Raw genomic sequence first — 24,874 nt, 5'->3', positions numbered from 1 at the left:
ATAGTCATCATTAATTGAAGCTGCTTTCACACTTAGTTTGCAATTTCTTGTCTCTATAATTTAGACAATGTGTGTTCTTTAACCAGATGTGAAATTCTATTGCACTTCATGGAACTATTTAATTTTGGGCTTTAATTTTAAATATATTATAATATTCTCTGCACTAACACTTATCAAGCCATCTTTGAGGGGCATATTAAAATATTCTCACCTGCAGATAACATTAGTCCCCTCCAATATTAGTATATTTTGGGTCATGTTCAATTAATCATATACCGGAGACCAAGATGATTTTGACCTGGTTATTTATTGGGGTGTTGGCCCAATTTGGACAACTAGGCAAAAGTGCTATTATGCCATTGTTCCCCCTCATAGTCAGAATTCAATTATTGATCCCAGAAGAAGGGGACCAGCACGGTGCCGTAGAAAACTAGGAATTGTGAGAAGCTGTGGGATCAGTCTTTAATTCTCAGCTTGGTTTCCTCATGGCCCCCTTATGTACACTTCATAAGGTATTCACAACTATATTTAGTTTCCCAAACCCCTCAGGCCATTACGTCTTTGCCGTGCTGTTTCTTCTGCTAGGAATGGATGTCTCCATATCTTCTTCTAACTCTGAGTCATCAAAGTTGCAAAACTCAATTCCAGCAATACCCCTTCCAAAAAGCCCTTCCCAGAACTCGTTTCTATTTCCCAGTTTCATGTGCTAATAGATAGCTCAGTAAACAGCACCTATCAACAATTGATGCATCTGTTTGCTCCATTATGATGATAGATCCTAGACAAGAAGTCCTTTGAATTATTTCATTCTTTACAGCCAGTTCCTGGTGATGGCGTGGACTTAATAAATATTTGTTGAATGAATGAATATTTGTTGAATGAATGCCTGAATATCATAGAACCATGACATTATTTAAATATTGTATGTACAGAAAATATTAATTGCTAGCACACATGGAACACTTGCGTGCTTGGCACTGTTCTATGCATTATATGAATTGTAACCCATTTAAGATGCATAAAATTCCTATGAAACAGATACAGTTATTACCCCATTTCACAGATGAGGAAAGCGAGGGACTGAAAGAAGAAGTAACTTGCCCAATGTCACACAGCCAGTAAGTGGTGGAGCCAGCATTCAAATCCAGCCTAGCTCCAGAGCCAGTAAACAAACCTCCATGCTGTTACTTCTCATAGTATAAATTTCTAGCAGTCAATGAAAAAGCAAACTGAAAACTAAATTCCTCCTTCCTGTACTTTCTTATTCCTAATGCTGTTCCTTTTAGCTTATGTAGAAAATAAAGGAGTAACATGTTTCCGTATTTATTGTAGCTTTAGTAATTTCAGCTTGTAAATTTGCTTTGAAAGCCCTACTGTTTAAATATTAATCAAAGCTATGGAAGCTTCCAAGCAAGTGCTGTCAGAGAAAGATCAACATTAGTTACATTTTTGCTTGCTGACAAGTTAAAAATAAGCTTATAGTACCTTTCCTATCTCCTGGAAGTATGTTGGCCTCTAAGCCTATCATGAGATTCAAGAGAAAAATTTGGCACTCCAGTTTAAAGCAGAGATATATAAAAATCAGCAAATAAATGGAAAAATGATTATCTCCTTTAAGATTTACAAAAATAATCCTTTAAACTATGTAGTCCTACAATTGTTCTCCAAACAAGAAATTTCCCTGTATTTAGATAAATGTACTTAATGGATACAACTCAGTACATTTCTATAATGATCTTCCTAGCAATGCCCTTTTATCTCCTCTTTTGAGACTTCCAATATATCATAAAATCAATTAATAACCAAATTGAGGAAAGTTTAACATTTTCACATTTGTTGAAGAAATACTTTTAAACATACAAATATCCAGTAACACACGTGCTTTTCCCCAAGAAATAACTAGATTTATAAACATATTATTCTGTAGCTCACTTTATACTTATAGTATTTGGAGTATGTTATTTGACTTTGGGTCAGTTACTTATACTCTTTGACTCCTTTTCTTATCAGTAAAACAGAGGTAGTACTATAACTTACTTTATGAAATTAAAATATTTAGAACAGAGCCCATCAAGAGAAAGAGCTGACTAAATTGTTGTTATTGTTATGATTGGCTTCAGGCAAAGTGCTTTCATAAAGGACAAGCATTTGAGGAATGATAAATGTCTTTCTTGACTATGGCAGGCTATCTTCTATGACCGCAGGTATGTATTAGTCCCCCTGGGCTGCCATCACAGAGAACCACGGGGTGACTGAACAACAGAAATTCATTTTCTGACAGTTCAGGAGGCTGCAAGTCCAAGATCAAGGTGCCAGCAGGGTTGGTTCCTGGTGAGACCTCTTTTCCTGGCTTGCAGATGGACATCTCCTTGCTGTGTCCTCTCCTGGCTTTTCCTCTGTGTGTGCACACTCCTGGTGTTCCTTCTCTTACAAAGACACCAGTTCCTTGTATTAAGGCCCCACCCTATGGCCTCATTTAACTTTAATTTCCTCCTTAAAGACCCCATCTCCAAATATAATCACATGATGGGTTAGGACTTCAACACACGGATTGTGGAGGGATGCAGTTGAACCCAAAAGGTAGAACATCATTTGGGGATAATAATAAGAATCTAAATTTGAAGCCCTTTTTTTGAGGCCTGGGTCAAATTACACCCTGATCACCCCACTGGAGGGTTTTAAGAGGTCATCTGAGTTCCATTTTAAATAAATGACTTCAGCTCCACTCATTAAGGTGCCTTCCTGCCTGCAGCAGGGCGTCAGCAGAAACCTCCATGGTATTTTCTATGGATTTTATTTATTTTTTGTGGGGTGGTAGGGAGCTCGATTACTCGTTAATACCAGAAAGTAAAGGATTCAAAAACTGAAGGAAATAGGGAACAGTGGAACATGTGTCTGGGCACGCCGTCAGCTTCAAGCATGTCAAGAATGTGGTTGGAATGGCTTTGCCATCACTGGAATGGTCGTAGGGCCACGCATCAGTCCTTCATTTGGGTAAGTGTGAAATGCCTAAGGTTTTAAAAATAACAGAGTGATATAATATGCTCTCATTCGAACAAATTGAATCTCACTCACAATTATAACAAATAAGATTTGTGTAATAACGACATTTGAAATTGAAGCTGAAGTCTCTCTGATCAGAAAGCAGTAATGACTAATTTCACATTGTGCAGAATAAGCCATTTGTCAGTGAAAACCTAACTCCCATGCTTAGATTCCCATCATTCTTTTTATCATAACTGCCCAGAGTGTCTGTTTAGCTAGATGCCAATTTGTTATTTCATGTAATATTAACAACCCATCACTTAAACAGAGCAGTGAGGTAATTTTCTGAAAGTCTGCAAGTAAATACCAAATTATGGTTAAGGCCTTATACTAATTCACTTTAGAAAACTTCCATTTCCCTTCTCAAGTTTGCCAGTATTCAAAATAATTTCCATCATCTCCATGTGTTTGTGTAAAACCTCAGATGAAACTATCGTTTCATTTTCTTTAATATGGCTAGAGATTCTATTTTTATTTCTAGTACTGTTATGGTCTGGATAAACTAATAATCTATTGGCCTTAAGGGTATCTTATAGACACTAGTTCTGCAGGTAAATTAGACAAAGGATTAATTATTTGTTATCCATAAGAAGTCCCTGACTGGCCACATTTTTGTAAATATTGAAAAAGAGCTCTATTAAAATAATACTTTTTTGGTCAACATTATAAAAGCAAAGGCATGCAAGGTGGGGCTATAGTTAATAACAGACAAATATTACTTCGTAGAAATCTAATTGATGCTAATATAGTGCTCGAGCATTATTATTGGGCACTGGTTTTTAACAGTGCTTATAGCCTGGCTTTTCACAACCCGGGTTTTCTGTTTTTTCTTCCTTTTCCAAATCTGACAGACCCAAATAAGTAGCAGACAAATAGTGCCAGAAAGACCGTCAGCCAGCACATTTCTGGCAGCTGGGTTTTCTGGCTGAGCCCTAGGGAAACTGAACTTACATTGGCCTCCAAGAAAAGATGAGTAGGGCCATGGGGGACATAATTGTGTGTGAGAAAATTCAAGCAAACGCTAGCGTGATTCTGGCCCTGAGCAGTTTGGTCTCTCACTGCGTAGTCGGTTGGTCTCTTTCACTCATCTTTAAATGACAACAGACCCAGCAGTAGCTGTGAACTTCTTTGGTTGTTGGTGCTATGCTGTCTGGTCTCCTGTGATTTTCGGCACCTCTACTCGTAATTGCGTCTTTGTTCCAGCTTCTACCTTCAACTTTCCTTTTCCAAAAAATCATTCACCTTCCCAGCCTTTGGAATCATTGTTTTATGACACAATTGATGGAAAATAATGTATACGCTTTGTGATGATCTTGTGGGGAAAAAAAAGTAAAAAAGAGGGATGACCGAGCATGGGGATTTTCTGGCTTTGGAAAGACATCACCAGTTGGCAATTGTTAGTGAATGACTCAGCTGTCTGCTTTTACGTTTCAGACAGATTTAGGAGCACTGGAGATGGATCAGCACTAAGGCTTATTCACACCTAGGCATGTCTGGATCGGCCAAATCCCGTCGGTACACAGGAAGGCAAATATCTCTGACTGCATCAGGCAAATCCTGCTTTTTCCCTTTTGAAATGCCATTAATTTAAACTTCCTATGAAAAGCTAATACTACCCAGTTACATTCAAGCGTGTAAGACTCAATGACTAAAATGCATTTCTTTTAACTACATATTTCTTCTCACATTCATTGCCTGTTTATTTTATTCTTTTATTAAATGCCTGCAATGTGACAGGTACCAAACGTAGCATTTAATGATGATTTAGGATCATTTATGAATATGCACTTTGCAGATGAGCAAACCAAGTCCTAGAAAGATTAAATGGGTTTTTCCAAGTCAAACTGCTATTTTATGCTAGACAAGATACTTAATATGTTTGTACATCTCCCATGAAATTCTTGCTTGGCCTTTTTTTTCTAAATTTTGATTTTATATTATTATTATATGTATTACTGTAGTCTCCAAGAACATTGGCTGCTTTGCTTGCACTAGGTACGTTCTTAGAGTTCCAGTGTCTGAGATTGAGAATAACCCATGCTGAGAATAACAGGGAAGAGGAATGGAGGCCGACTGGGCCTTTGATAACATCACTGACCCTTGATCCTGTCTTGGGAACACGACCCCGAGTCTCCTGTTATGTATGACAATGATAAGTCTTTATTAACTATTTAAAACAATACTTTGGTATTCTCTTATTGTTTGTGTTGTTGAGTTATCCTGACTCTTAGTGACCCCATCCTGCTGAGCAGAACCTTACCTGGTCCTTTGTGCCATCCTCTTACCTTCCTGCACATTATCAGACAGTGTTCTGCTGCTATTCACAAGGTTTTCACGGCCTATGAATTTTTTAGGAAGTGGTGGCCAGGTGCTTCTTCCCAGTCTGGAAGCTCCACCGAAGCTTGTCCACCATGGGTGACCCTGCCTATGGGAGACCGTGTTGGTATTTGAAATTCTGGTAGCATAGCTTTCAGCCTCCCAGCACCATGGCAGCTGACAGATGGGTGGTGTGGTTCCCTGACCAGGAAACGAATCCAGGCAGAGGCGGTGAGAACATCAAATCTTAACCACCTGCCCACCAGGGCTGGCTTTGGCATTCTCTTATTTGTAATAAAAAGTTCCTAACTGCCAGCCTAAGACAATAAAGATAGCGCAATGATAGGAGAAAGGCAAATAAAAGTTTACAAAAAGCCTTCTAAAAGTAAACCCATGCTGAACATATTCCAGTCAGTAAGATCCAGGTGTGAGGAGGCTCTGTTTCAAATTTTTAAAACGTGCTTTACTACCAGAAATGCAAGGGGACTCATTATAAAATTGTTCACTCTGTAACACAATGTCAAGTGTTGGCACTGTCAAACATTGTTTTAGAGGGTCCATGGTGGAGGTGTTATGGACTGCAGACTCTTTCAATGAGAATGTCTAACTCAGGCTGTGTCTAGGAGGGTGTCACAGGATATGACTGGCTTGAGTTTCTAATTTTCCACCATGAAAGAGGTGGTGCAAGACTAAATCCCATTGCATTTTCTGTTTCAGGAACAATTTGTATATATCTGTTTCCAAGAATACCAGCATTAACTCGTAAATGTTAAATTTGATCCCATAAAGAGTTAGAATAGCGCAAGCCCAGTGGCATAGTGGTTAAGTTCACGCACTCGGCTTTGGCGGCCAAGGGTTCACAGGTTCAGAGCCTGGGTGCGGACCTAGTACCACTTGTCAGGCCACACTGTGGCTGCACCCACATAAAATAGAGGAAGACTGACACAGATGTTAGCTCAATGACAATCTTCCTCAAGCGAAAAAGAAGACTGGCAACAGGTGTTAGCTCAGGGCCAATCTTCCTCAAAAGAAAGGAAAAGAGTTAGAATAGAATGTAAAATAAGATGTGACACTGTGTGTAAAGCAATCTATTGCCACTAATGAGAGCTGAACTTTAAGCACTTACTATTTTCCAAGCACTGTGCTAATGCTTTTCATGTATTACTCTGGTACAATCTCACACCCTTGGGAGATAGGACTCAGTATCCCCTTTTATGTATGAAGAACCAGTCCAACAACTGGCCTAACATCATTGAACTGGTGAGTAGAATTCAGCCAGGATTTGAGCATGGCCAGGGTGACTTACCCTCTGTGATCTACTGTCAGTTACAACTATTGTACTGCTTATAAGCATTTTTATATTACTTGTACTCCAAATGGATAGTTTCTCTGATGATTGGTTGTGGCATATTTTCGTGTAGTGTTGTCGGAACTTGAAGACCTGAGGTATCTGATAACTGAAAGAAGATAAAGATCATCTTGATCATGACTAAGATGGGAGACGGGCTGGAATTAGAGGTAGGGGCATTGACTGGAAGAGGTGAATTTTTGCTTTGGTCTCTTCTTCATATGCTATCACGAACACATATGCAAGCTCAAGTTAATGGGGAAAGGAACTAAGAAGAGAAACCAAGTTGGTCTTTCTCCTTGTCATCCATGAATATTTGGTTGTGGGGAAGGTAGAACAAAGGAAGTGTTCAGAATCAGATAAAACTGAGTTTAAATTCCATTCTACTATTTTCTAGCTAAGTCTTGGTCCTTATCAATAAAAACTATGACAATAATGCCTACTTCATGGTGCCATTGAGGGGAGTTATATACGTTTGCATTTGTGTATTTATTTATCAAGCAAAATGCTTGGCACAGAAAGGAGACAATAAATAAAAGTTATAGCTAATATATATGTTATAATAATACAATAATTTTCTATTAGATATTTGTAGTCACTATTATCCCCCTAATTACTAGTTTATGGGCTCGTTTTGACTTTCCAATTCCACCTGTGTGGTCTGACTCTTAATGACCCCTCTACAAGTTCAATGATTTTTCTTCCTTCATTTTCAGCTGAGAAACTATACCATCATTGTTTGAATTGAAAAATAAATATATGTTACTTGAAGTGCTTCTAAGGTCAACCAATTCATGTCTCCAGCATGCTACTATTTCCCCGTAAATATTATCACCTTTTTTCAAATTTTAGCTGAGAGAAAAGTCTATGATGTTTTATGTAAAGCTTACGTAAACATCATCTAGCCCCAGTAAAGGAATTCTTTAAATATTTCTGGTTTTCCTGCCTTGTACAGATGACCTAGAGAAACACTGGTTAGATAGGTTTAGTTTTAAGATGATGTGCTTACAGAGAAAGAGCTGGACCAAATGATAGCTTAAGGGGACTTCTATCTTGAAATCCATGATTTTAATCAATTTGGATAACTGTTTAAGGCTCATGATACTCTCCATCTCTTTAAATGTCTTGGCGATTAAACAAAACAACACGTATGTAGCATTTAGCTTAGAACCTAGCGTACAGTAAATGCTACTAAATGCTAGCAATGACTAATATTGTTTCTTTCTTATAGAACTACAGGTATAGCTTTGTAAACAGTACTAATACACAACAAGCAAACTAATACAGGTTGTTTTCCTTTGGTACCAGTTATTAAGCTATTATGTCTCTCAGGTTCAAACCCATTCAGCTATATTTTGCTTTGTGGTTCAGTGGAGAACTATACTTCTTTCCCAGCTGACTTCTGTTAGGCTCTGATGATAGGAGGGGGATATTTAAAGGCAAGAGGGGGAAGAAGAGACATCCTGTTACCTGTTGTTCTGATCAGAGGAGTCTTTTTGATATAGTTCTTTCCACTGGCATGCACAGTAGCTTCCAATAGCTGCAGTTGGTTCCAGCTCACAGTTTTTCCACATCCTAGAAACAATCTCTTAAAGCCTCCTTAGCTATATCAGAACTAGCTAATCTAGGTCCCTACTTCATGCAGTCCCTCCGCCAAGCTCCTGATGCACCAGCACCAGCCAAGCAGGTTCCCCTCCACAGAGCTCTGGGTCCAAACTCTGCAGGACCTTCCTCTAAAATTCTAAATTTTAGTAATACCATTCTCTTCCATTTGCTTCCTGAACTCTGCCAGTGATAGTTGCTTTCCCCCAGTAATTGCTTTTATGAATCCACAGTGTCCCCCTTTCATCTTTCATTTTTGTAATACCAAGTTGCCAATTGTTTGTATCAAATTCCTCTGTTAAAATACCTAGTGAGGTTTCTTTCTCTTGCCAGGAGCCTGACTGATAAACTATCCCATGTCCTGCCTGGGGCATGATGCCCTGATTGCAAACATTACAGAAACTAGTAAAGTCTTTTATTATGTGCAAGTCAGTTCTAAATGGTGCCCAATAAGACTGCAGGATGTCAGAGTATTTAAACATTAGATCTGTTTTTCTAATAATTATGAAGTTCTCATCTTAAGATCTGATCAATTATCTACCACTTAGACTCTTGCAATGTAAAAGAAACTTCTCTCCGGTTTATGGTGCCCAACAATACTCTTGGGGTGGGAGAAAGCTATACCTTTTAACTTAAAATTTGTCAAGAAAATAAAAGTGAAGGGATTTTTTTTTCTAGAAAAGATTTCACTTAAAGTTTAATATGTATTTTCTCAATGGACATGGGATTGTTAGTGACTTGAGGTCCTGTCTGTTATGTTTCTTGCTTTCTCTTGCACGTTGTTTGGATCTTGAGCTCTTTGTCTCTTAGCCCACTGCCACCCACCCTCTTTTTTTTTTTTTTTTTTAAGATTTTATTTTTTTCCTTTTTCTTCCCAAAGCCCCCTGGTACATAGTTGTATATTCTTCGTTGTGGGTCCTTCTAGTTGTGGCACGTGGGACACTGCCTCAGCGTGGTTTGATGAGCAGTGCCATGTCCGCGCCCAGGATTCAAACCAACGAAACACTGGGCCGCCTGCGGTGGAGCGCGCGAACTTAACCACTCGGCCACGGGGCCAGCCCCTCACCCACCCCCTTTTAATCTATAGTCACAGATGTTTTTCTTTTTAAACATTGTACTGCTATGGGTGCTGTGTTATAGGAAACTAAGGACTTAATGCGAATCTGGCAACTGAAACAAAGTAATGCTTTCAGGATTACAAATAAAAGCATAGCAAATATTGGAAAACATTAGGGAAGGGAAAATGAGCCAAAAGCTTCCCATGTTGAGAATGACTGGTCTCAACATAATAAAATAGGCTTCTCTTATAAAATTCGAATAAAACCCTATACTAGAAGAGTTTGACTTCCCTATGCACTGCACTAGTTAGTTCATACTTACATAGCTTATGTACAGAATTAGTAAAAAAGAAAAAACCCAAATAAATGTCTTAAGCTGAGCTAACGATAAGGTAGAAATGGAGTCTTCATGTGTCATGGGTAGAAATAAATTAGGGATAGTATGGAGATTTCCACTTAACTTGATCAGTTTGAGATGTGAGTCTAATGTGACAAATACTTAAAAAATATTTAAAACTAAATCTAGTGGAAAATACTTATGTTTATTAAGGGAAACGAAAGATGTAATATCAATTACCTTGGTTAAAAAAACATATTTGCACTCAAGTGGGGACTAACTAAAAGTACAATTGTAATGGGAAACAGAAATTCTTTCTTATGTGATATCCTAGTTTTAATTCAGAGTAGAGCTGAACAAAATTAATTACAACTACTTGGCAGGGTATGCAAAGTCACATTCTATACTTTCTACAGATAATATAAAGAATTACTATTACTTGGCTCCTTCTAGAGTACATTCATGGATTGTTTGACTTTACCAGTTAAATTAATGGTATAGAGCCTAAAATCATTTACCCGTTTGCTAAACTTATTGTTATATCTGTGTATTTCATAATATAGATTAGGACATTCCCTGAGGTTTGGGTAATTATCCTATGTTTTTTATTATTATTATTATTGATTAGATTTTTGTTAGAGAAGCAGCATGTTCCAGTAAAAGTACAGAGTTTTTGGATTAAAATATGAGTTTAAGTCAGGTTTCCTCTAAAAGAAAGTGCATAGCAGACTCACATTGTGGGTCTCAAATGGGATGATTCTCTAGAATATAGCCTCCATGAGGCAGAGATCTTCGCCATCACTCTGTCACAAGAGCCTAGAACAGTGCCTGGCACATAGTAGGTGTCTGATAAATGATCATCAAATAAATGAATAACGCTCATAAAACTACATTGCAAACTCTGAAGATTTATGAAAATATTATTGTCTACTAATATACTATGATGGCAAATCTGTTACTGAGCGCTACTGAAGTATAAATAATTCCTATCCTTTCTTAAAGAATAAATAACCTTGGTTTTCCATACTCCTAGGATATATGAACAGTGTGATACAAGGAAGAATTTGTTGAGGTACGGAAGCGGTGCTTTCCCAAATTTAATCACATTAAAATACAAAAGGGCAGTGGTGTGTGAATGTTTGTCCATGTGTAGGCACATGTGGTGTGAGTGTGTTTGTGAGAGTGTATTGCTACTATTTTGGTCTTAAGTCTCTCAGACAAATGTGAGGTGCTAGTTTACGAGACTGCTAGCACTGTGGGACCAGCCAAATACACAGGACTTGACTTTGCCAAGTCTTAATTTAGCACTTTCCAAGACCACTTATCATTGAAAATTTCAAACAGAGGGGGAAAAGCAAAACGAAGGGAACAAAACTAAAACAGATTTGTGCATTAGGTAGAACCACTTTCTGTAAATCCTGAGATAATAAAACAAATTACAAAATGAATTCGCTTAGTTTTCTGTTTTTATGGCTTGACTTTAATGGAGTCTTCTATTCTTCTCAAGTTGCTGCACAAGACACTCAGTATTTTGGGAACACCAAACTGCCCCTAAGTCTATGCATCCTTGTTGGTACATTTTGCAAAAGGCTATATATGTTGTAAACCTATGAGTGGGAGGTAATATTTTAAATTTGATCTCTCTCTCACCATAACTCTATCTAAAAGCTTAATATACTACTTTTCATCAAGTAGGCAGGCAGTGATGAGTGACGACCTCTCCAGAGTCAGACAGAACCTTCGGAAGACAGATTTAACTCTTTCCTCTCCGCAGGTCTTATTTTAGGAAAGTGAATCAGGAATGAGAGAGATGGGAAGACTTGGGATCTGAGCATGTCCAAGGATGGGGATCCAGGATGTAACCTAACCAGCAACCTATATCACCTTACAAGTTACTCTTAGATCCACCCACCAGACTCAGGGTTGCTTATTGGATAGGGTCACAAAGATTTACCTTAGTCCTAATGGGTTTCCAGCTTTCAAATTATAGCTTGCCTTACTGGCCCTGAAACAAAATGGCCATTAAGGCCCAAAGTTTGCATAAATTAATTACTGCATTGGCCTGTTCTCAGGAGTATGCACCAGCTTCTAACTTACCTCATGAAAAGTATTTAAGACCTAAGAACATGAAGCTGGTTAGTTGCAAGAAAATGTACCAATGCTTTAATTGGTGGTAGAGGTTAAGGCAGTAAACTGACACAATTTGTGGGGTGCTGGTAGATTGGGGTGCGACTCTGGGCATTGTTCTCTAGTTTGATATCCCAGGTGTTGATAATAGGTTAATTAATTGATTATGTTCTTGCCCACACAGCTCTAAAGTTAGAACATTTTATACCAGAAAATTCAACACAGCACCTAGCTAATTAAAAATAAATAAATCAATCTCACCTTTTCCATCTTATCCACTTTTCTACACTGTCTTTTCATTTCTATATTTCTAAGGGCATCATGCCAAATTCAGAAGCAGATGGAAATCAGAAGAGGGGTTCATTGTTAAAGTTTGGGGAACACAGCACTCAAAGCGTTACAAACCAGATTAGAGCCATTGTTATTCTCTCTGTGCATTTAGACAACCACTTGCATTGCTACTGTCTTAGTCCATTTGGGCTCCTTTAAGAAAATACAGCAGACTGAGTAGCTTATAAACAAAAGAAATTTATTTCTTACAGTTCTGAAGGCTGAGAAGTCTGAGATCAAGGTGCCAGTCTGGTCATATTCTGGTGAGGGCCCCCGTCCTGGTTCATAGCTGGCTTCTTCTCACTGTGTCCTCATATGGTGGAAGGACTGTCTCGGGAGCCTCTTTTATACGGACACTAATCTTTTTATTTTTCTCCTTTTTCTTTCACTGTCTCCTCTTGTGATCTAAATCAGCACCCTTGGTCATGATCTTCAAACAAGCTCACTCTACCATGTGGTCAGTTTTTATATGAGACTTACAGGTAATTTAAAGGTGAGAAAATTTGCTACTCTAATTGCCTGAAATAAAGAAAAAAGTCTGAAAAATGATTAGGATCACTCTCTATACTTGTTGTTGTCAGGGTTCATTTTCTTATAAGGAAAAGAAACATTCAAATGAGCTTAAGTCAAGAAAAGGGAGCATGGTGGAAAGAAAATCAGGAATATCATAGAATCCAAGAGCAGGAAGTACTGCCAGGCCTCTTGAGTCTGGAGAACGAAGAATCAAGCAATTTTCATCATACTCTTGTTCTCCTTCCTTCATTCTCTCCTCCCCTTCCTCGTTCATTCTCTACCTCTGTCTTTCTTCCCTCTAACAAATATTTATTGAAATCTCTATCACTGCTCTAGGAGCTGGGGATATACCAGTGAACAAAAGACAAAAATCATGTCTCTTATGGACGCTGTAAGCTTGTGTGTGTGTGTTTATGGAAACAGACAGTAAATAAAAAACATGTATAATATGTAGTATGTTGGTTATGTAGGGGAGGAAAAGGATTTCACTATCCATTGTAGACCTTCTGGCTGGTCTACAAATTAAATTGACGTGAGACAGAATAACAGGAGAAAATCAAACAAAGCTTTATAACATGTATACATGGAAGAGAACCAGAAAAATGGGGTAACTCACGAGAATTGCCAAGGCTTCCACCTTAAACATCGTCTTCAGCTACAGACAAAGGAAGATGTAGAGGAGAGTGGGGAGTCAGTTATGGGAGATTACCAGAAAAGCACAGTAAACAAGAGTAAGGTTATTATACAGATTTAAGTCCTTGCTTTCCACATTGATAAGAGTTTATAGAGATAAGGTCACCCCCCTCTTCCTGGTACAGAAAGGGAGAAATCTTTACAAATGGAAATTTCTCTTACAAATGTAAATGTCTCTTACGAAGGGTAATGTTTACTTCTGCTTGGTTTTTAGAGCTTCTCCCCTGTCTGCAGTTTCTTAAAAGTAACCAACCCAATATGATCCTCATACCAAAGTGACACAGTTTGGGGTGGCCAATTCTGAACCCCCACAGTCCCACCTTTGAAATTTTAAGGAATTTCACAGTCCTTTGAAACTTTAAGAAGTTTCATAGTTCGGAAGCTGAGTTGATAGATTGTTTCATCTCACTGAATACATTTTTAGTCCTGATAATATATCAGTCCAGTTAAATTCATTTCAGGAGGCAGTGATGCAGGTGGGCTTCCCAAGCTAGGCCTATATTGTAGAAGCAAGCAATTAGGTATTTAATAAGAAACACATTCCCTGCAAACAAAAAGAAAAACAAAGTTAATGGTTGGAGCAAATTATAAACAAGTTTCTGAGCCCATGGGGCAGCCAGTCAAGATTTCTAGGTGTCAGGGTTGAAGAAGCATCTTCTGCAGTTTGAAATGTCTCTGATGATGTCATTGGGTATTCAGGTATGCTTTTTACTGACTTACATAGCAACAGGTCTGCTGTCGTAGTGATCTTTACAAAGTTTCTATCAGGTTATCCAGGTTCAGTTTGCAGGGTTTCAGGAAGAAAGGTAGTTTCAGTTCTCAATGATTTCAAATAAAAATGATGAAACAAATTGACAGTGTTAGTTTGGAGGTTTGTTGCCAGATATTTCAGGAAACTAGAATAATTCAAGATCCAGTCCAGTTTACAGATAGAAAATGAAAACCTCAAAGAAAACTAACAGAACTAGAACTTAATATTCACAAATGTGTATTATAGTTTTTTACTTAAACATAATTTTTCTCTGTAGAATCACCCTTATTTTTACCAAAGATAGCCAAATTAAGACTAATTGGTTTGTAATGTAAGTCTAGTTTCAATAAATAGGGCCCAATTATTTACATACATACAGCAAGAATAGCGATTAATCATATAGGCTCTTTTAAATTTGCTTTGCAGGAACTTTTCATAAGGAATCTCAGATTGAATTGTGAAGGCCCCTTGAGGCCAGGAACTCCAAGCGAAGGACTTTGTCATCAGACTTTATCAGTAATACCTATAGATTTGGGTGGATTTTTCTCTTCTCACTGTCCCCAAAATATTGAGGTTCCAGACACCTGCCAGGGAAGCGACATTCCTTACTCACCTGGTAAGGTTGGTGAGAACGCTGTAAACAAGGTACCAGGCCAATATTTCCAAGTGGTTTTATTTTGTAAAGTTCAATCTTTGTTCCTCAAACACTGTCTGGTCATATCTGAGTCTGCATGTTTCTCTCAAGCATGACATTCCATTCAAAGCTTTGGTAATATAACCAATGTTTCTGATTGTGTCCTTTTATAAGGAGAACATATTCTTATTGAACTTATGCAAATAACTATATTGCCATGAAAATAACAATAGTTACTCACTAAAAGTTTCAAAATTCTGGAGGGGCCAAGTAGGGATAAAAAGATAAATGTTTCAGTTTTGCTAACAAAAGTATATTTTATGAAATTGCTGTAAGTCATAGTTAGCTTGACAGAAAAGAGAAAAAGTTTTGCTTAAATCTGAAAAAAATAAAACATTAAAAATTCAGCAATATTTCAGATGAAAAGTTGTAAAAATGATAATCATCCTTATTTGTTCGTTCAGTCCTGTATAATTAACTCTTTTTTTTTCCAGGAAGATTAGCTGTGAACTAACATCCGCTGCCACACCTCCTCTTTTTGCTGAGGAAGACTCGACCTGAGCTAACATCCATGCCCATCTTCCTCTATTTTATATGTGGGACACCTACCACAGCATGGCTTGCCAAGCAGTGTGTAGGTCTACATCTGGGAGCTAAACCAGCAAACCCCAGGCCACCAAAGCAGAACGTGTGAACTTAACTGTTGTGCCATGAGACTGGCCCCTAATCAACTCTTGATCTTGATCTTTTGTTAGCAGTTTCCTGAAGCCATCAGTTTCCCTGTTAGAGTCCTGTAATTTCTAACCTAGTTCAGTTTTATGATCTGAAAGTTTATCAGAAACCTGTATTTTAGAGTGTCATAGTGCTTTCCACGATTCTCTCTGAAGATGAAACACACTTGCAAAAGTATCAGAGAAAAACAATAACTGTCTGCAAATGACAAAAAACTTAAAAATGACAATTGAAGAAACTTGGTTATTTCTGTGACATACTACACTTTAAAATAATAACTAGAATTAGGACTGATAACCGAGATAGATCAGAATTTTGTGAATGTTATGTAATTTTTAAAACACTTATATCAATACATTTACCCACAAAATATCATAGGTTCCTGTGAAACAATGCTTACTTATCCATTTAACCATGGTGACAATTAAAGGCGAATGCAGAAGATTAAGTAGCTGTAAGAAAAACCTTAGTACCTGTGATTAAAGACCTGATAAACACAATACAGGAAATTTGTTTGATAAAACATAACATTCCTACCATTCTGGTAGACTACTCAAAGAAAACAACTTTTATAATCTCTTTATCTAGAGCAGACTAAAAGTGTAAGAAAATTATCCTTTGAAGAGAAGGAAAAAAACCATATTTTAATTTCTCACTAGCATACTTTTGATATTAAAACTCATTTACTTAATTAAATTTATTGTAATTTTAGCAAACTTGACCATGCAAAACTATCTTCTCAGGGTTCCTCCTCAACGTTCCTTGTATAAGTTTCTTTTTTACATTCAGAATGTGTCCCATGCCACCCTTTATTTTTTTCTTCCCAGTAGTTTTTGACAAATTTATCTTTTCTAACCAACGAAAGAAAAATATTTCCATTCTTTGTATGTTCTTTTCTGAAGACATATGCTTACTTTCCTTGAATACAAAAATGTTTTCCTTAATTTTTGGTAACTTTAATTACGTATATTGATTAGAATTTTTAGCACTTATAGACCTTAAGTTTTAGTGAAAACTAAAAAGTAAACAAGTACAAACTGTCTTTTACATTAGCATTCTGTGGCTTGGCAAGTTTGTAAGTACTTTTTATAATTTCTAGAAATACGTTACTTCATAGTATAATCTTTTGATAAAATACAAGACATGTTTACCATTAATTTCTTTGTTATAAGAAGCCAAAAGTAGGTAAACATATCTTTAATAATTAGTGTCTAGTATTTTCTTTAGATACTCTATGAATTTTCATCATTGAAATTAACCTAGCAAAACTTCCAAGTTTTAAGTTCCCAGAGCGATTTTGGAAGTTATCTTAAATAAACATAATTATTGTTAAAAAATTCACCCAACACTCTTATATTTTACCACATCTACTTTGTTTACCTATTTCCAATTACTTAGATTGCCTATTAAAGACTTTGAGACATCAGAAAAAATCAGCTATCATTTTAAGCTACTATTTTTGTTACCCAGTTTTGTAATAAAGATAACATCAGCTTATTTGACCAATAAATGTAATGTAAAATAAAGGCTGCATCATATCCAATGTTGATAGTTCTGAGGGCATATCCACTTTAATCAAACCAAGAATCATAAATAAGCTTTCCTTCACAAAAGATTATTTCATATCACGTTAACATGAAAGACATTTGGGTAGTTTCTATTGCATTTAGAAATAATCTAAGTACTTACTTTAAGCCAATTAAACAGAGCTCTTAATTTTGGCCATACCATCCAGAGGTAAAATATCACACATACCTAACATACATACACACACACACGAACACGCAGGGAGGCACAGAGACAGACCTTATACCTTCTCTTAAATTTTTGTTCTGAATCACATGTCATACAAAACTCACTCATTTCTGAGAAATATTTACATTTCAAAGAATGAGAGCACAAAATGTATATCATAAAGGCACAGAGAAAAGCAGTCATTTTCCTCAAGATGGAGTTTCTGGTGCATACTTGCCTTAGTTTCTAATGTCTCAATCTTGTCTCAATATCTAGGATAATTTTGAGAGGAGTAGGGGAGGACTTGGAGTTGGCAAATGAGTTTTGAACTGCTTTCTAGAACCATACCTCTGGCTTTGCAGAGATGTACAAGACAAAGACAGTTGCTTCCAGTTCCCCAAAGAACTGGATGACAGCCTCAATGACAAAGGAAAAGGTTGATTCACCATTCCAGCTACACTTTTCCACTTGCTTTTTTATATCAGGGAAAATTTTTAACTTAAGAGGTAAATCAAAAGATTTGGATGTTCTAAAACTTCAGGACAATGTATCATACCTTTAAAAGTCTGTACAAAGCATTTAACAAAGATCCTTTTTATCCAAGTGTACAATTTAACCCTAGACCAATTTACCTTGGCCAGGGGAAGCTTTCATTGTATTTTATTAGCACCTGATATTAGCCTCTACTTTTTATCTCTTACAGTGTGGGCTCAGGCAACCCTATTGACTTCCCTTTTTAAAGTTTAATTAATACTGTCTGAAGGGCAGATTTATGTGCTGTCTTACACTCAGGCATGGGAAATGCTCCCTTTCCCCAGTAAGACACAATGTCTATCCCCACAATACAATCTATAATACAATCAGGCAAAAAGAGATGAAATGACGTCACATAAAGCCATAAATATGTCAATTTTTCTACAAAACTTTATCTGAATTCTATCAACTCTTATACCTCTAATCAAAGCTTTGATTAGGACTTTATCAATAGGACTTGGTCTTATAATTTTGGATAGGGAAAAGAGTCCTATTCAGACATTTTAAAACATACTCAGGCAAAGTTGTTATAACATCTTTGTATAAAATTAGCTCAAACATTCTAACCTTTATAACCTTATCAACACTTATACTTTTACATTTTCTCAATTTAATTGTAATCTGAGCCAGGGTCTTAAGGTTAGAAAAAAGTATAATGATACTTTTTTGCATTTCCTTTTTTTTTGACTTAGCCTTTTTAGAGACACCAATAAAACAATTATGATGAGAGCTCTCACAATTTTATCCCCCAATTTAGAAGTTTTTCCAATTTAATTGATCCATCATCTGGCCACATTGACGAGTAGGATCTTAACAGCGATTCATATCATTAAGCTTAACCATGGGTGCAAGAGGTATCCCCAAAAGAGATCCAGAAAGTTCACTCCAAAAAATAGTAAAAGAAAGCAAAGACCATCATTGCCTAATAAGCAATGAAGGTTGAGATGACAAAGGCCCCTTATGACAGTGATTGGGTCTCCTTATGGCAAACTCCCCTGAGAGCTGACACAGATGGACAAAGACAGTGTGTCCTGAAACCCCAGTCTACTCAACTGGCCACCAAGATGCATGCCAGTATGTGCATCCTCTGGCTGGAGGAGACCAGAAAGTTCACAAAGCCAGGCTCTCAAGACACAGAATAAGACAAAAGAAACACCTTATCTAATATGCACATTAATAGTTTTAGATAAGCCTTGGATTTCTTGGAGCCAAATTAATACCTAAGATGAAGGTGCTGCAGGGTTGGGGAATATTGTGGTTTATGGAGTACCTTGTCATTGCACAGACATTTTCTTCAAGTTGGTGGGAGACTTGCGTCATCTATCCTGTTCCGTGACTCAGTTTATCCTTTCAAGGGAGACTTCTTGAGGTGGCAAGCACCCTAATGGCTCTTAACTGCTCAAACCATGCTCACCAGATTTGCAGCCATTTTGGCTTCCGAGATGCCCTTAGCAACAGCTTTCACCTCATGCACATATTCCCAGACATCAAACTTATAAAGATGCCTGTGTCTTATGACAAATGACAAAAAAAGACAGAGTCAAGAAAAATAATGACTAATCTCTTGGAGGAAAAGGATCAATAACCAATGAGTATGCAAACCAAATCCTAGAGTCGCTCAGTCAAAGAAGGTAGCTTCACTAATATTTTCTCCTGCTGCTCTAAATTTAAAAAGGGAAAAAACTCACCAATCTCACTTCCACTGGACCCTGAAGGCAGAGATCTGGGAGACTGCTGTGGTAAGAACTCTTACTTCTTGCTGGCTCTTGTCAAGGTTCTAGGATCTCTCAGCTGCAGTAGTCCCTGAGTGAGCAGTGTCCAGCCAGTTAAATTTTATCCCTTCTTCGTCACCAAACTGTAGGGGAGGGGAAGCTTTCCTCTACCCATGCTAGGTCCTTCTGGCTGGTCTATAAATTAAATTGACATGAGACAGAATAACAGGAGAAAATCAAACAAAGCTTTATAAAATGTATACATGGGAGAGACCCAGAGAAACCGGTAACTCAAGAGAACTGCCAAGGCTGCCACCTTAAACATCATCTTCAGCTACAGACAAAGGAAGATGTTGAGGGGAGGGGGGAGTCAGTTATGAGAGATTACTAGAAAACCACAGTGAACAAGAGTAATATTATCATGCAGATTTAAGTCTTTGTCTTCCCCACTGATATGAGTTTCTAGAGATAAAGTCATCCCTCTCTTCCTGGTACAGAGAGGGAGATATCTTTACAAGAGGAGATTGCTCTTACAAATGTAAATGTCTCTTACAAAGGGTAACTTCTACTTCTGATTGGTTTTTAGAGCTTCTCCCCTGTCTGCAGTTTCTTAAAAGTAACCAACCCAAAATAATCCTCACACCAAAGAGACACATTTTTGGGTGGCCAATTCTGATCCCCCACAGTTACTAGATTCTATGGAGAGAACTAAGACAAAGAAGGGAGCTGGAAAGCCAGGAGATGCAGTTGTGAATAAAGTGGCCAGTGATTACAGTGTGTCGCCTCTATTTTTCAGTCATGTTTTTTTGTGGCTCTCAGCATTTGTTCTTCCCTGTTCTATGTCTTTGTCTCTGTCTTCCTGTGCCCTTCCTTCAATTCCAGCTGTGTCCGTGTGTTCTTTTACGTACTCATCTTATGTCTACTTGGCCCAATTCCACATGATCCTTTAACTCAAATCCCTATTGCTGACTGCAGTTTAACTTCAGTGTCTCTTAGTACACATCTCTGACATGCTCTGAGGGCTTCAATTGGACACTGAGTAGACAAAGCCCTTCCTACAATAGCCTCTGACCATAAGATGCTGTTATGGATGGATTCTCTTGGTTACATATTTTCACTTCATCAACTATCATTTGTAAACTGAGCATTGCAGGACCTCAATTTAAAATATGCTACTTTGAATATATATTTTATTGTGCTCTATGGGGAATTTATTGTTTTGGAGAAGTGGATTAAAGATAAGGAAGCTATTCCCCCTTTCTTGGAGGAGAGCAAGATAAGAAGGCAAGAAGCACATGTTATTTTTGATAGGCAAAGATTTATAAAAGGGAAGAAATACAGAAGGATAGTACAGTTATGCGTTGCTTAATGAGGGGGTTATGTTCTGAGAAAAGCATCATTAGGCAATTTCACTGTTGTGTGAATATCATAGAGTGTACTGAAGGGGAACAAAATTTGCGCCCCAAAATGTGTCTCTTTAATGTGAGAATTATTTTAGGCTGATTATTTTTAGGAAACAAAAGACTCAGAAAGTTTTTCTTGTTGCCTCCTCCTTAACTGCCTACAACAATTCAGATGAAGAAAACTTGTCTCAGGAAGTGAGCTATCACACTAGCGTAACATGAACTGGGTGGTAGACTGAGAGGAATCTAGAAAAGCCTGTGTGTTGAGCTGCCCTCTGTGTTCTTCTCTTTCTGTGTGGCCAAACAAACACTTGTTTTACAAACCCTTGCCTCTTTTAACCTACCTGTGAATTGCCTTCACGGTCTTTGAAGTCACTGATTCTCTCCAGCAGCAACATCTTGTTTTATCTTTAGCTGAGAATGGTATTTAGGATGAAGGTTTTAGCTATTTTGGTGAGTTATTTAGTTTTCCCAGGTTTCTCTCATGTATACACATTATGAAACTTTTGTTGTTTTTTTCCTGTTAATACGTCTCATGTCAATTTAATTCTTAGACCAGCCAGGAGAACCTATATGGGTAGGGGAAAACTTCTGTCTCCCCTACAGTACTTACACAAACCTGGACGGTATAGCTACTACATACCTAGGCTATAGGATACTAACCTTACCAGGCCACCATTGTATATGCTGTTCATCAGTGACCTAAACATCATTGTGCAGCACATGATGATATTTTTAAATATTAGTATATGACATTTCCTTGAGATTTCCTGATATGCTTTAATTTAGGGTATATATGTTTAAGAGAAATAACAACAGTCCAAAAATCAGTTTTTTGGATTTTCAAAATAGACTTTTAAAACTTATTGTAGAGATAATGGAGAACAAAATTTTTGGTTTTGTTTGGAAGTGTGAAATTTTTGAATATCAAAAATCATGGGCATGACTGACTTGGGTTTTATGTAATTAGATTGGAGATAAACATTCTCTCTCTGTTTTTGTGATCATAGAGGAGACAAAAATCTATATGGGTTGGCAGAGAAAAGGAGAGTCAGTGAGGAGAGCAGTAAAGTGAGACGGTTGTGGGGATATCTGAGAAAGGGCTCTTAACCCTGATACATCCTCCCTTCTGGACCACATCCCAGAGAACTGGTGAGGACCTAAAGCCAATGGATCATCTAAAAACCAGTGCCTTACTTTCCTGAATGGGATGTGGGAGACAAAAGTTTGTTAGACTCCACTTCCCCTCAAATTCTGTCATGCCAGAGTGTTGTGTCAACAGTAGAGTAGAAAATGTTGCCTGTTCAATCTAGGTAGAGAGTTCTATAATGGTCCCCAAGTTTCCATATACTGCTAAGTGGAACAGAAGAACATCTAGAAGATTCTTGTTTCCCACCATTCTGAGGGATGTGAAACTGGCTGAGAAATGGCCAAACAAGTTGAAGATACTTCATGGTAGTGATGCCGGGGACACAGCATAGGCACTGAAATGAAAACCAGTGATACCACAGAAAATCGGATGCCTCACTGGTATGAAATGAGAAGTGTTCAGACTGGAAAACAGATGGGGTGATACACAACTTAGTGGATACTGGATGATATAGATACATCTGGGGACAGAACCTGGGCGCTGAGTCAAATCCAAGGAATTTGGATCAACACAGAGAAGCAGGAATAAGGGCAAAATCTGGAGTTAACTGAGTTTACCAAGAACTGCCTTAGGTTAGGATTTTTGATGCCAGGAGAAGTGATGATTTCAGACAGAAATTAAAAGAAAAGTAAAGTTACATTCTTGGCACACCTGAGCTTGTGTCGTGGGAGGTTCCTGCCCAACACACATGGCTAATTCTATACCGTCTTCACTTTAAAGGAAATCGTTTGCTATCATTTTATCAGAGGTGATTCATCACGATTCTCTGACAAATGGTACATGTTTGATAATCTCCTGCACATGGCCCCAAAATAGCTAGAAGCATGGTAACTGGAGAGAATCCACATTTCAGCTTGATTATTTTGGAGGATTATATTTTTGATAAAATAATTCTGATTACACATCACAAGTGATTGTAAACAGCTGTTTTAATCTCTTAGCCTCTGAGCCTTCCATGCTGAGTCCCACATTACCTTTGATTCATATGTCTGTAATTTAGTCTGATGGGATCTTCAGTGATTTAAAAAAAATCCTTGCTCTTTCTTCCCTCCATGGTCATCTCTCCTCATTCTGATTTAGTTTTAGCATAGATATGACTAGAATACACCTGCCTGATCAGCTTCATGAGCTAGCTACTTCACATTAAAATTTTAAAATACTCCACACATGTTGAAATGCTGTATAAACCTTCAAACATTCCACCCTCACCCCATCCCACCCAACTCACAAAAGCAGGGAGAGAGAGAATGCTGTGCCCTCTTTTCAGTAATTATGTCCAGACAAGACCCTGCCTGGCCAGCAGGATATGATGAGAATGGAAAACAAATGGATTCCAAATTTCTAAAGCGTAGTGTACAAAGCATAGAGACGGAGAGAAGGAGTGTGCTCCATCCCTGTCCTTTCCCCCTTTTAGTCCTGCCAGACATTTCCTTTGTTCTATTTTCTATCTCACTGAGATTAAAGTGCTGATCTCCCTCTTTTTGAAAATGATGTCACTTTTTTTTTTTCCTTGCCTTGGCAGAGAGCAAGTTCATTACAAATCTGCTGTGCGACTGATGGCTTTGAAGAGATAAGGCAGAGGGGTAAAACACATTTGGGAAAGGTATGAAACTCAAGAGACAGCTTGACAATTAAACTGGCAGTAAGAGAGCTGATGAAGGATAAGGACAAACAGAGGCTGGCTGTAAATATCTCTTCCGTATTCTCTTTTACTGTCATTGGAAAACTATTTTTATTTCCTTGATAGTTTTACCCTGAAGCAATGCCATGGGCTAAAATGCGTTTTGTGTTTTTTCCTGATGAGATCTATATACTTTTGATGACATTATTTCAGGCAGGTCATCGTGGACATATTTGATGCTTGGGATGGGGAAGACATTTCCTTTTGTGGTAAGAAAAGGGGAACTATTGGGCACTGAATCTGATTTACTATAATTGCTGATCTTTGGATTACGTCGCAGTTTCTATAAGAAGTATCTCAGACGTAAAACCAGCTTGAAAGCATAATAAACATTCTAATGCCATTTATGTTTAAAATTATCAATAACAGAGGCAGAGCTTGGGAATTTAAAGATCCAATTGTAGTGAAGACAATGGGCATACAAGCGATCACAAACACCAATTTACTGAAGTGTTTGACATCTAGTAATTACACACACACACCTACATGAAGCCCCACCTACATGAAGCCCCTGATGCTGATAGTATTGTATGAAAATAACACCATCATCTTTATATCTCTAACTGGATTTCAGCTTTTAAAAAGTCCTTATCTTTCTTATGGATCAATATTCCCAATCAAAAGGTTTTTTAAAAATGTGTTTCTGGGTTAGGGATGGAGGTGGGAAGTTGCAGAGAAGTGAGTAGTAGGTAATGGGATGGAGAAGGGACCACGGAGACAAATATTTGCCAGATTGGAGCATATATGACAAGAACGCGATTCTTCTTTCTCTTCTTCTGTGGCCCTTCTGTTCCCTATTGTCACCATCACTCACCTCCAGCCTTCACTTTTAAGTAATAACAGAAATATTTATGACTGCATCTTGCATGTCTGAGGAGGATGGAATGTATGCGGCAGGTGTTCTTTCCATTCTCCACCTCCCATTCCAGCAACATATTACATATCAAAAAGTTTTTTTTTTTTTAGTTTCTCCTTGGTCTTGAAGAAGTCCTTCCCCAAAGCAGATACTGTTATTATTCCACTGTCCACACCTCCTCCACAGTATCTCCACGGGCTCCCATTGCCTACAGATAAAAATCTCAGCTACTTAGTCTTCCACCTTCTGGTTTCTTCCAACCTCTCCACTCTTGCTTCTTGCCAAACATTTCCATGCACTATTTATTTGAGTCCTAAC

At 37.8% G+C, this 24,874-nt stretch overlaps 1 long non-coding RNA gene across 2 annotated transcripts in view; it reads left to right on the top strand.

Moving 5' to 3' along the window:
* The window catches only part of LOC138920637 (uncharacterized), a 48,916-nt gene that overhangs the window by 9,607 nt on the left and 14,435 nt on the right, over nucleotides 1–24,874 (top strand). The window contains exons 2-4 of one of the 2 annotated variants that reach the window (XR_011432130.1): nucleotides 12,578–12,656; nucleotides 15,249–19,493; nucleotides 23,542–23,622. This is a non-coding gene — a long non-coding RNA (uncharacterized lncRNA). Of the gene's footprint in view, nucleotides 1–12,577; nucleotides 12,657–15,248; nucleotides 23,623–24,874 lie in introns of both variants that reach the window. The other variant, XR_011432129.1, reaches the window with a different exon arrangement.

Source organism: Equus caballus, chromosome 24 (assembly GCF_041296265.1).
Source record: "Equus caballus isolate H_3958 breed thoroughbred chromosome 24, TB-T2T, whole genome shotgun sequence".
Classification (NCBI taxonomy): domain Eukaryota; kingdom Metazoa; phylum Chordata; class Mammalia; order Perissodactyla; family Equidae; genus Equus; species Equus caballus.
This window is presented reverse-complemented; position numbering and strand designations above follow the sequence as displayed.